Raw genomic sequence first — 12,863 nt, forward strand, 5'->3', positions numbered from 1 at the left:
ACTGTTATTTTAAGGTAGAGGACATGCATAATGCTGCTAGAATTACCTGAATGGTCATAATCTCCCTGCCCTATAAAGTACATGAATCCTTCAGCCCATTGTTCATAAAGCAGATAGACAGAAAGATTTTCCATACGGTCCTCCTGCCTGTTTAATAAAACACATCCCTGCATGTAAACCTCCACATCCAGTCACGCTCCACATTCAGGCTCCAGCAGTCTGGATCTGATCTGGTCCTGCTTCACGCTCTCACACTCTGCAGCCTCGCTCGGCGGGTTAATAAGTGTAAATCTGCTGCCGCCTCCTGCAGGAAACTGTCAGATCTGTCACCTCATGCAGATTTACTGTGGCGGTGTTAAAACCTCAGCGGGTTGAGTCGCTCTGCACACGCTCACAACAACACGCTTCACGCATGCCGCAGCTCTACATCTGACTGCTGACCTTCAGCATATATCACACGTTTCTGTCTCACCTCAACCAGACAACAGGGAGACGATGGAGCTGAGGGAGAAGCGTCATGTGACCTGCTGAGAGGACGAACGTGTGAGAATTAACTGTTAATGAAGGTGCAAACGTCTCAGTCAGACTGTGAACATTCAGCTGACTGAAGCAGCTTGTCGTGTCTGGAGATTCATTCATCAGGACTTTTGATGTGACTCTCGAACGTTCAGGAGACGCTTTACGAGAATCAGTCAACCAGAACAAACTGTTAGCATGCTACTTAACCTTCACCTGTGTATTACTGGTGTGTTCTATTTAGCTCAGAAATCGAAGCTGGGAAAGATGTTGATCGCATTCCAATACAAGTTGGAAAACCAAGATGGACGCCTCAAGGAAAACCTTTCTTACTTGCTCTAATGCAGACGGCTATTTTCCAGTTGAAAATTTCCTCAGAAGTTCTGACCTCCCAGTTCAAATCGAACGCACCATTAGAAAAGACAGTGAGTCCAGATGAATGAAAACAAACTAGAAGAGCACTCGGAGAACGCAGACCTTTGCCAAGACCAATAGTCCAGGCTTCAACACAAGACAGAGGCAGTGAAGAGATCATTTGAGATGCAGCCATCAGTTGGAAAAAGATGCTGATTTGCAGAAGAAGCGAGGACATGGTTAGCTTAGCTTAGCATGAAGACTGGAGAAGGAAGGAGGCAGCTAGTCTGGTTGTGTCTATAGTTCAACCCTGCGACAAACCTTCTGAAGCAATGACAGAGATTCATTCTGACTTTGGGAACACATAAAATATATCGACTGTGTCTCATGACCTTCTCCAGGGTTCATCCATGTCTTTTAACAATGACAAAACCAACAACTCGGTTTGTGATTGCTGTGGAAATTATTCTGAGTGAAGACGAGACAAGCAGGTGGAAGACACTTCTAACAAAGACCTTAGAAACCGGCTGCTGCTTGTGCTCACTGCACAAACAGAGACACATTCAGAGATGAAACAAGGTGAATTTCACCACTGTCTCTCAAATCACAAAAACTGTAAACACAGTTATTGACTGATTCTAGCAGGGACAGTTCTATGACGCTGTGTCTTTCATCTGTCCTCCACGCAGCTTCATGTCCAACCATGAGAGTCTGAGGAGCGAAGCCTAAAAATCACTGTTGATCTGCTCAGATTTTGTTGATTGGATCGTTTTTCTTTGATTTAAGCACCTCTATCGTTGGTAATTATGATCAGGATTCTGCGCAGGGTGCTTTATTTTGAAAACTAACTGCTCTATGCAGTTCCTGTGTCTGACTTCCTGTCTGGCTTGATCTGCTTCCATGAAAAAAAAATAACTTGGTGCATATTTCTGGGACAGCGGCAGAGCCGGTGGACTCAGTCAGTTAGTGTGGAATATAAAAAACTGAGAGCTTGTCGAACAAAATATCAGGCTGTACTCAGGCTTGGGCTAAAATATGCTAATGAGCGACGGGTTTGGACATAATTCTGTTGGACTCGGGTCTTTTGGAGATCAACTCTTCAGGCTTCATTGAAGTTCTAGTGCAAGAATCCCTCCAGACTTTTCTTTTATTTTTTAAACTTCAAACCACTCATGATAACAGCTGAGCAACAACATCCAATGAAACGCCTGTTAGACGGCGTTGAAAGGTTCTGACATCTTTAGAATCCAGATGCTTTTTAAACTGGTTTTCACATTTGTTGGATTATTATTTTTGTTGGAATTTTACATTGAGATAAAAACCTGCATTCTGTTCTTAATGAGCCCATAAACTGTTTTAATGATTCTGAATTCATTCATTAACCCTGAACAAGAGTTTTGTGTTTCCTGCAGTAAAAAGCAGGTAAATCTGCTGCTGCTTATTAACAGAGAAGATTAGGACTAAACGGGCTAATCCACACATTGTTCAACAGTGTGTGTGTGTGTGTGTGTGTGTGTGTGTGTGTGTGTGTGTGTGTGTGTGGCTGTGTGTGTGTGTGTGAGAGAGTGTGTCTATTGTACGGAGTGAATGAAGTGTGTTTGAATGAAAGAAACCCGTCACGGAATAAATCTTGCAGATAAAACGGATAATAAATATGACAAAAAAAACAAGAAGAGGAGCCAAAAAATAATGAGCAGAAACACACACACACACACGTACACGTACACGCACACGCGCACACACACACACACACACACACACACACACAGCTTGAGTGTGAAATGCGCTGCAGCCGCCCTGCACATGTTTGGCAGCAGGTCGATCCTGGTAGCTTGGAGGTCAGCCAACACACACACAGCCACACACACACACACACACACACACAGACACACACACACACACACACACACACACACACACACACACACACACACACTCACACACAGACACACACAGACACACACACACACACACACACACACACACACACACACACACACACAGACACACACAGACACACACACACACACACACAGACACACACACACACATAGGTCAGCTTAATGGGTTTTATGCTCTGAATGTGAATGTGCGTTCCTGACACACTGAACAACATGTTGAAACAAACACAGGTGGCGGGCGGTGAGCGTGCTGATGAGAAACAGAGCGAGGACGCGGCGTCACAGAGACGAATTCTTCACATTCCTGAAACTGAAGAAAAATAAGTCACGTTTCCTCCACAGTATAAATCTCAACGTCTTCATCTGAGTCTAGTCTTTTTTATCAGCAGCAGGAGACACTTCAGAGGACGTGAGCTGCAGGTAATGATCCTCCGCCCTCACAGGGGGACGGATGTTGGACCTGTTCACGTAGCGGCTGATTAACATGGACGTCCTGATCGGTTCTCTGATCAGAAGGAAACAGAAGCTGCTGACAACGCCGAATATCAACCGACGGCAAGAAACACAAAGAATACTAAAACTATCTGCTCTTACACTAACGAGCAAAATGAACCAGCCTCCACGTCCACGTCCAAACCACCAACCCAACATGCAACATATGGCCTAAAGTATGTGGACACCTTGTGTTGTTTTCTAAAAGACAACCATGCCAAAAAAACATACACAGTTTGAGTTACTTCAGTGCATTTAGGTCCCCAGTTGACGTGTTTTAAGACTTCATTCACTATAAAATTTTGTCTTTTACTCAATAAACACTCTAAAGAAATAGTTTAACAACCTTTTCAGAAATGATCTGATTTTCCGTCTCACCGAGACTCAGATGAGAACATCGATACAGACTCTTATCTCTGTAGAACAAATATGAAGCAGGAACACACATTCCAACAAATCACATCATAATCAGCCAACACAACACAACACATCAAAAAACAACACAACACAACACATCAAAAAACAACACAACACATAAAAAAACAACACAACACAACACACTCAGTCAGACCAGCGGCAGCCATGATTCTTTCCAGCAGGCTGTTGAGGCCTGATGTACTAAAGGTTTCCGTGTGTAAAAACGGAGCACATCTTTCAGGATGCAGGACAACACGCACTGTCCCTTTAATATGTTTGCCTTAATGAATATGCAATACGGGGCATTTCTGCCATATAGGTTCATTTATCACACACTGATTTACTGGATCATACCTGAAAATAACTGCTGTGACTGTGACTTTGTCTGCAGCTTCTAATCAGCTCAGTGTTGTTCATATCTTTCCATCTTCTCTTAATTTCATCTGTTGGTCTTGACTTTTTTTTTTGCTGTAGTTCAGTAATGAGTTTATTTGCTTTCAGTGTTTGCACCGTCATCATTTATGCACTTATTCTTCATTGATCACCTGCAGAACACACACCACCCAAATGTGTGACGTGTTAGAATGAACACGCAGTTTAACACTCTTTATTTAGGATCTCAATAAATCAGGTCCTTCCTTTTTGTAGCCACATCTAGAAAAAAAAAGTGATTATTTGCATATTTTCACTCACAGTCAATGACTGCAGGCGCTCTTCGATTTAACGTGACGTGTGATTGGCTCGCTGCCTCAGCATCTGCAACCCACACAGTCTGCGGTGTGGAGAAGTCGAGGGTGTGTTTGACGGAGTCGATCGTTTCAAAAAATATTCAACTCTATGGTTATCAGTATCACTTCAAGGAGACAGATATTGATATCAGTATCATCATTTTTTAAACATCTTCACATGTCAATCTCCCGACCCGGCCTCCACTTATAACTAATAAATGATTTAATGCTTTACATCATGGTAAACAGAATATTTAGGCTCTTGGAGTGCAAGAAGATATTTGATGAGTCTTTGGTTTGAGGAAATTGTGATTAATATTTCTTGCAGTTTTCTGACATATATACATATAGAAATAAATAATTAGCAAATTAATCAACCATGAGAGCAACTGTTCATTACAGATCTAAAGCAGGTTACATAATGTCATGATGCAATTGATTTGAATGAAATTCTGATTGTAATATGCAATATATATAAGGAATGATCATTTTTGCGTCACAATTTTTATTTTTAGTGAAAAAAAAACATTAAAATTGTGATGATGTGATGTTTGTTGGCGTCTGTACCAAACAAACATGTTTTGTGCAACAGCATCTCTGCAGCTAACTGATGCTGTTTGTTACTATTTTTTTTTCCTTTGTCAAGGGTTGGTTCTGTGATTTGGATATCGCACTTGGCCATATTGCTATTTTGATAATGTTGTGATTAATGGTGCAGCTCTACTCTGAACTCAGACCAGTTCAGACACAGTCAGACATTAAAGTTTGGTGGAATGATGGGAGATTCAGCTGCAGAGCTGTGAAAGTGTCAGAAACAGTTTGTCATTGCTCGCCTTCACCTCGTCCTGCTTTACTCAGTCTCTGAGCTGCTGGATGGATTCCAGCATCATGTAAAGGTCAGACAAATGAAATCTCAGAGAGCTGCAGGACACACGTCTGAGGGGAAGACCGCCGCGGCACCGAGGTCGACCTCCCGCTCGCTCTGCACAAATTCATCTGTCTTCATCTCACAGACACAATTTACTGAAACCTCAGTGACACCGTGCAGGCTGGGAGAGGATATGAGATGGAGGGGTGTGTGTGTGTGTGTGTGTGTGTGTGTGTGTGTGTGTGTGTGTGTGTGTGTGTGTGTGTGTGTGTGTGTTGGGGTGGGGGGAGGGGTCTGTGCAGGGAAGCAGAACGAGAACAAAAACAAGACAGCAAGAGAGAAGAAAGTGAGGATGGATGTCTCTGTGTGTGAGAGCAGACAGGCAGAACATGAAAACACAGACTCACAAACTAAAACTCTACCTGCACAACAACAACACACCTTCAGCCGCACAGTCGGCCAATCAGCACGCTGCTTTACAACACCGAAGACAAATCAGCTCTCACTGACACATCCAGAGCTTTCGTACAGTTTCCACGACAGAAAACTTTACGTCAGTGTAGCGATGCAGCTGTGATGATAAACGTGATGAACTCATTACAGCCATCACTGTACATTTTATTTTGAAAAGTGAATCTAATTTTAAAATCAGTGCATGGATCCATTAATACCTCTAACAAGTCAGGAAGACAGCCTGTAGGCTGTAGGCAGCTAACAACATGCCAACAACATGCTAACAACATGCTAACAACATGCTAACAACATGCCAACAACATGCTAACAACAGTTTTCAAATTTCAAATCGATGCACAATATTTGTTAAAGGCGAAATGCTGCGGAGGATTCTTTACTGTTTAAATGATTGTATTTCAACATGAAGTGAAGAGTTTATGCAGATTAAAGAAATTCTGTTGATTGGTCGACAACATTCAGGCCAGTTTGAACCAAGACATCAGGACCTTGTTTGATCAATAAATCCATGCTGAGTGGGTGGGAACCATGACTGTCTGAACCAAATGTCATGAAAATTGATGTGAAGATATTTTACTGCAGAACAAACTGCTGGGATCGACATCTCCCTCCCTGAGCCTGCAGTGTGCTGAGTTCGGCTAACAAAAGTTTAGAGGAAAAACAGCAAACTGTCAGAATTTGTAATGAATTCAACACCAAAAAACAAGAGAGAAACACAAGAGAACGGATCCTGAGGCAAAAAGGAGGGAAGAGGAATGAAGAGGAGAAACAAATGATGCCCTGCAGTGAACATCTCTCTCCAAAATATTCTTCAAGGCTTCAGCTCCTTCGTCTGTCTGTCCGACCGTACGTCCCCCCCGAAAGCACGAAGACGAGACCTTCACAGGTTCTGAATCGGATCCATACTGCAGTCAGAGCAGCTAAAACACCACAAGGCTGCTGGGAGGCAGATGGACTTTATGATCTGCAGAAGCATTTAATGTTTCAGACAGTTCAAATTAAAGGACGAGCTTCAGCAAACAAGACAAAAACAAGAGATTCAGGTTCACGTTGGAGTGAAGTTTTTTTTTTTTGCAGCTGATTAAAAGTTTTAGAAGGATTACAGCGGTTTTGTCTTCCAGCGTCAGTCTCTGGTTTCCTTTCTTTTAGGCTGCTGCTGGTTTCATAAAGATCCGCCATCCAGACACTTGAAACTCATCAGACAGAAATCCATCACAGTCTGTGTTAAATCGAGTATTTTTTATGTTACATTATAGTTGAGTTCATGCAGCTGAATTCAGTTCTGCTCTTTGTGCATTCAAGGACTCTTCAACAGTCCTCGAAACTCAAAAGTGAGCTGTTGAACTGAGACCTTTTAAAAAAAATGAAAAAAATGCAACTTTTATCATCACTTTTATTGGCAGTGGCCTCAGTGAGCAGGTGTCATTATGTCATGGTGAGCTGCAATTTAAAGAATATTTAATTGATTTATTATTTGTTGTCAGAAAGTTCTGAAAAATGTCTGGTCTGCTTCATTGTAGAAACTCAGGTCAGAACCGTCAACTCGCAGGAACCTTTGAAATCCAACGATGAACTTCAGTCTGTTGTAGAGATTTTATTAAATGAATCCATAATGATAAAGAAATGAATGAATGTCTTCAGAGATCATTTATCAACGTTTCTGTTGTTTTTGACATGTTGTCTTCTGGCAGTCCCGTGATGTCTTGGGTTGAGTCTTTCAGCCAATCAGAGCTCTGATCTCAGATTGACTCTACAAAGTAAAATTTGCAACAATGCCACCAATGAGCTGAAGCCGCGCAGCAGGCGGCCATGTTACTGCAGGAACACAGCTGTCACAGCCCGACTTTCATGACGTTCAACAAAAAGTTGAACATACTCCAGTCCAGAAATGATCAAACCAGCACAAAAATGACAATCCCAAACATAAACCACCATATTTAAGACATTAGAAACACTGAGGGTTTGACAGCTGAGCAGACGGCGCTGCAGAGTCCGTGATGTCACGTCATGGTCACTTCAGAACTACTTTGTAAAATAAATTGCTGGGAAGTGAATTAGCACGGAAACGAAGCAGAAGTCTGAAGCCTTGTGTTGGAAATATGATGCACCTCGCACACTACTGGTTTAGAAAACACCAACAAAATTTCACGTATTGTTTTAACAGACTAAACTGCATGTTAGTGTTGAATTTTGGCTGCAGTCATTGACCGACAGCTCCACTCTGCAGGGGTTCTTACCACGCTGCTGCTGAGTCACACGCAGCACCAAGTGGTGAAGGTTGGTATCACTGGTCCGGTTTGGCTTTCTGTCGAACCGGTTTGAAAGTTTTTAACATCGGTCCAAAGTTACACGTCCCAACTGATGCAAACAATGAGTTTACAATTATTCAATCAGTGATTTAAGTTTCAGGCATCTGCAGGTAGATTTTTATAGAAACGAAGTGAAATCAACATCCGTGTGAAAGGAAAGGAATCAATCTAAAAACTACTGAAAGCCAAGAACATGATTTATAGGTGAAAGATGTTCTCATTGAGAAGCATAAACACTGTAAAAAGCATTTAGACCATGAGACACTTGATTTTAATTCAATAACACTCCTGCATGGACTCACAGTCCACTGATCAATAACACAATAAAACTCCACTGACTGAATCAAATCTGTCATAACACTCGAACACTCACTGTTGGTATTTAAGATTCCTCTCAGCCTTTTATGGACTCCACTTCTCTCTGATTTACTGTTTTACTTATTGGAGGATATTTTGATATAAAAGGAAGTAAAAAGTTGTACTATTGTGTCAAAACTTTCAGTATCAATATTCACACCTCGGCTGTGAATTTTCACACAGCGCCCACGATCCTCACATCCCCACGAGAGGACCGGAGAACTTTTCTCTCACAGCAGGAAGTCGACCAGCTGTCCTGATAGAGACAATAAATATGGTTCAACTGTTGTTTTTATTACTGAGGACTCTGCACACTGACAAGGAAAACTACGAGTCCCCAACGCTCAGAGCGAGTAAATAACTGGAAAAGTTTTATTCAGACAGAAATAAAGTTGTTGCTCAGCTTGATTCCTGAGCTGCAAGGACGAAAAGCCAAGTTTGTTCTGTTTGTTTTAATAGATTCTGATCTAAGCCAAGAAAACTAACACTCAGCGCTCTGTGCAGAACCCTGCAGGAACCTTTGGATGTTAAGGCAGCAGTCAGATGTTAGAACCTCCAGTCAGAACCACCATCAGACTGAAGCAGCTGGAAAAAACACACAACCATCCTTAGTTTAAAAAAAGGGCAGGTACCTTCAAAAAATACATGAAAGTTTATTGGATGAACGGTCTGTCATCAACCAATCAGATCAAAAAAACAAACAAAAAGAAAACAAGATATACGAGAGGATCAAATACATCAGCTGCGTTTTCACCCAAAGCACCAGGAACATTTAGTCCCAGGAACTACTTTTCAAAAAATACTGAAGTATCAATACTTTTGGCAGCCTGACGTTCTTCTTTTACATTTCTTCTTTTTTATCATTTTTAAGTGTGTTATATTTTAGAGAAGACATTTTGGAGTTCTACCTACTTGTAGCCATTCTTCTGCTGTTTGTAGGACTTCTCCCCGACGCTGCTCGGTTCTCAGGCTGCTAAAAGTGGTTCTGATGCTTTTCTTTGCTAATTTAAAGCACTTTGGTTTGCCTCTGTGCTGGAAATACGCTGTACAAGTAAAGCTGCCATGTCTAGTTTGTCCAGACATCATGAAGACTCAAAGCAGAGCTCTTATTCTGAAGGAGAGCAGAGCAGCGTCCTCCTGACCCTCTGACCTCTCAACCCTGAGGTCAACTCTAACATGGTGGATAAAATGTGTTGCAGAAGAGTCGCCTGTCCGTCTGTGAGGCATTTACAACCGTCAGACTCTGAACCAGCTGCACGTGCACAAACAGAGAAGCTTCACAAAGCAAAGAAAATGTTTCCTGAAGTTGAGGTTGAATAAACAGTGAGTGAAATGAGACTGAATAAATACACACTGACCTTTCTCAGCCTCAGATACCATCACAACAAAGTAAAGGAGGTGAAATCCAGACTAAACCTTCATCTTAATTCAACATAATTGAACTTATTTTCATATCACCTTAATGTAAACTGCACACTATTCAAAACTGCAAAGCTGTGTGATTTGTCTGCAGATTGAAAAAAAACTGAGGGTAATTTAACATGAAATAGAGAAACATATCCTGGATCAGGTGTAAACGTGTGCTGATCTCATGTACGTTGACCTTATTTGGTCGTGTATCAGGTGACTTCCCTCCTGTTTGTTGAGTTAAATTAGAAAACGGCAGCAGTTCATTGAGTTTGTGAAGGAGGAAACAGGATCAGCAGCTGACTGACTGATGGAAGAAAAATGTCCCCTTTATTTCTCTCTTCATGTTAATGTCCGTCCCCCATCATCTCTGCTCCTCTTCCTCCTCTTCCTCCTCATTTTCTTGTCTCCGCTCCTCTAATTTTCCTCTGAGCGCTGCAGTTTACTTTAGAAATCGTTTTTCTGACTGTCAGGCCGCTCTCGCACACAAACCGCAGAAACATTTCATGCAAATGAGTTTCTTCTTTTCTCTCCATCAGCAGGTTTCTGAGTGAATAATTCAGCTTCCTGCAGGCTGACGAAAAAAACACTTTGATCAGAAAAATCAAAAGAAGCTTTCTGAGAAAATCATCTGCGGTGGTCAAGATCCATGTTTTCACCTGAAGATTGGAACAGGAAATACATGTTGGGATTCTCTACAACACAACTTGACTTCCTTGTAAACATGATTCAGAGTTTCAGTCACATCTGACAGCGTTCAGAGGATCGACCACCTCCGACCGCTAAAATAACCTCGTTACAATTACAACTAAACTCATAACCATATCTCGTTCATTTCTGCAGAAGCAGACTTTAAACATTCTAGTTTCAAAAGTCTTAAATCGTTTAGGACTGCAACTAACTACTATTTATTTATTAAGTGGTTGATTATTTTCTCATTTTATTGATTAGTAGTTGTTTGTTTTAAAATGTCAGAAAATGGTGAAAAATGTTGATCAGTGTTTCTCAAAGTCTAAGATGACGTCTGCAAATTACTGTCAGAGAGAAGTAAAGAAACTTACTGAACAGGTTCAAGGACCTCTGGGATCATTTTCACGTTGCAGCATTTTTTAAATAATTAAAGACTAAAGTCTAGTAAACAATATGTTTGGTCAGAGTTTTTTTCATAAGTGAAAAAGTTAAAATTCTGGACACATGGACTCAAACTCAGCGTGCAAACATTTGACCTATCAGACGGAGCCTTGGACAAACGGCAGCGTCAACACAGAACGTCCTTTAATTCTTGTTTGTTTGAGAAGAAGAAGAGGAGGAGGAGGAGGAGGAGGAGGTCGTCCCACTGTTTACCTCAGCCTTCATCACTGCTTCGACCCTCCACCTACTCTGAGCATGAAAACTTTTTGGTATCCGTCCCTCCGTCTCTCCGTCTCTCTCAGCAGATGTCGAAGACAAACAAACACAGCTGCTGTCCTGCAGTTTTTTTTTCTGTCTCTGCTGTTTGTTTCAGTCAAACTGTGAATCTGCTGCAGTTAATAAGACATCTGGTGAGTCTCCTGCAGAGACTCTCCAGCTTTATAAAGTCACACCAGAACCGTCCCGTTCTCACAACGAATATTTACTCCTGTCCAGACCTTAATCACACAAAAACTCACTACAGCTGTTATTATCAGGAAGACTGTCCGTCTTTTTCAGTAACTCTCTTTATTTGAGTCAGAAAGCAGCTTCATATCAGCAGTTAACATGTTTTTATGAGTCCTGACCTGAAAAGTTTGTGTTCAGTGATTCTGGAGGAAGATATCGGACTGTTTTGTCTCATTTACTATCTTTCTCCAGAATCACTTGTTCTACCTTTAAGCTTCAGATTAAAAGCATTTTATCAAATTCCTGCTGTCTCAGCTGGAATCTCTTATTTTGAAACAACATAACAATCTGTGAAAGACCTTCAGTTTCCAGGTCCCATCATTTCATACTAAATAGGTGGTAATTACTGAGGAAAATATTAGAAACGTCTCTGAATTTAACCACAAATTACCTCCATATTTCATGGTAAGAATGTGATAATTCATAAGAGTCACTTTTCATTGTGAACGATCACACACTTACCATGAAATCTGCAGGTAAATTCAGCAAAATGTCAAACATGTTGCTTTGTAATTACAACTAACTACATGAAAATGGTACTTACTAATTATCACATAATTGACCATGAAATTAGTGGATAATTTCTAATAAATATCAGAGATATTATGTGGTAATTACCACCTATTTACCATTAAATTAAGGACCTGGAAAGTGAAGTGTTACTGATCTTCTTCAGTGGAGTGAAAACAGCACAAACACTGTCAGACTTTCTAACTTTCTCCTTTCTAACGTCTGTATTTGAGTATTTGAGTATTTTCTCGGCCGTCTGTCCTGAACGTGCTCCTCCTGCCTCTGAGATGCCTTCAGGCTCACCTCCTCGCTCTCCTCTCTGCCTGAAACGCCTCCGGTCTCAGTTTGTGGTCCTGCGCCGTCATTAAGCAGCTCCTCTTCACAAAACACACACACAGAGTTCATCCTGTCTCTGATGTCTTGGTCTCAGGCTGTGATGCTCTTGGATTCAAAAATCACTTGGTTTTTTTTATTTTTGAGCGTCTTCATCTCCTCTATGAGCTGTCGCTGGCGCCTAATTGGTTGAATCTCGCTGACTCACATACACGCAGCAAACACATACAGACAAAGTTAAGACACCGTCATCAGAATGAGTTCATTAACTCTTCAGAGAAGCTCGTGTGCATCACGACGCCACTGAGTTGGATTTTACAAGAGGAACAAAAAGCAAAAGCAAATCACTGACATCTAAGAGCAAATAAATGTTTGATTTGCACCTCCAGCAAACAGCGCTCAGTGTTTCTGCCAGGTTTACTGATCTGAGGGTCAGATGCACCACAACATGTCGAGGACTGGACCTCTGAGAAGAGAAGACGGGTCATCAGTTAGATTTAAGGTCTTCACTCGCAGAATGGAAATACTACGTGTTAAGGTTGGGTGAGTGGACAAATATAAG

General features: G+C 41.4%; 1 long non-coding RNA gene across 1 annotated transcript in view; it reads right to left on the reverse strand.

Moving 5' to 3' along the window:
- The window catches only part of LOC146313625 (uncharacterized), a 93,941-nt gene that overhangs the window by 66,203 nt on the left and 14,875 nt on the right, over nucleotides 1–12,863 (reverse strand). The gene's annotated exons all lie outside the window — the stretch shown is intronic.

Source organism: Lutjanus erythropterus, chromosome 16 (assembly GCF_056507025.1).
Source record: "Lutjanus erythropterus isolate fLutEry1 chromosome 16, fLutEry1.hap2, whole genome shotgun sequence".
NCBI classification, from domain to species: domain Eukaryota; kingdom Metazoa; phylum Chordata; class Actinopteri; order Lutjaniformes; family Lutjanidae; genus Lutjanus; species Lutjanus erythropterus.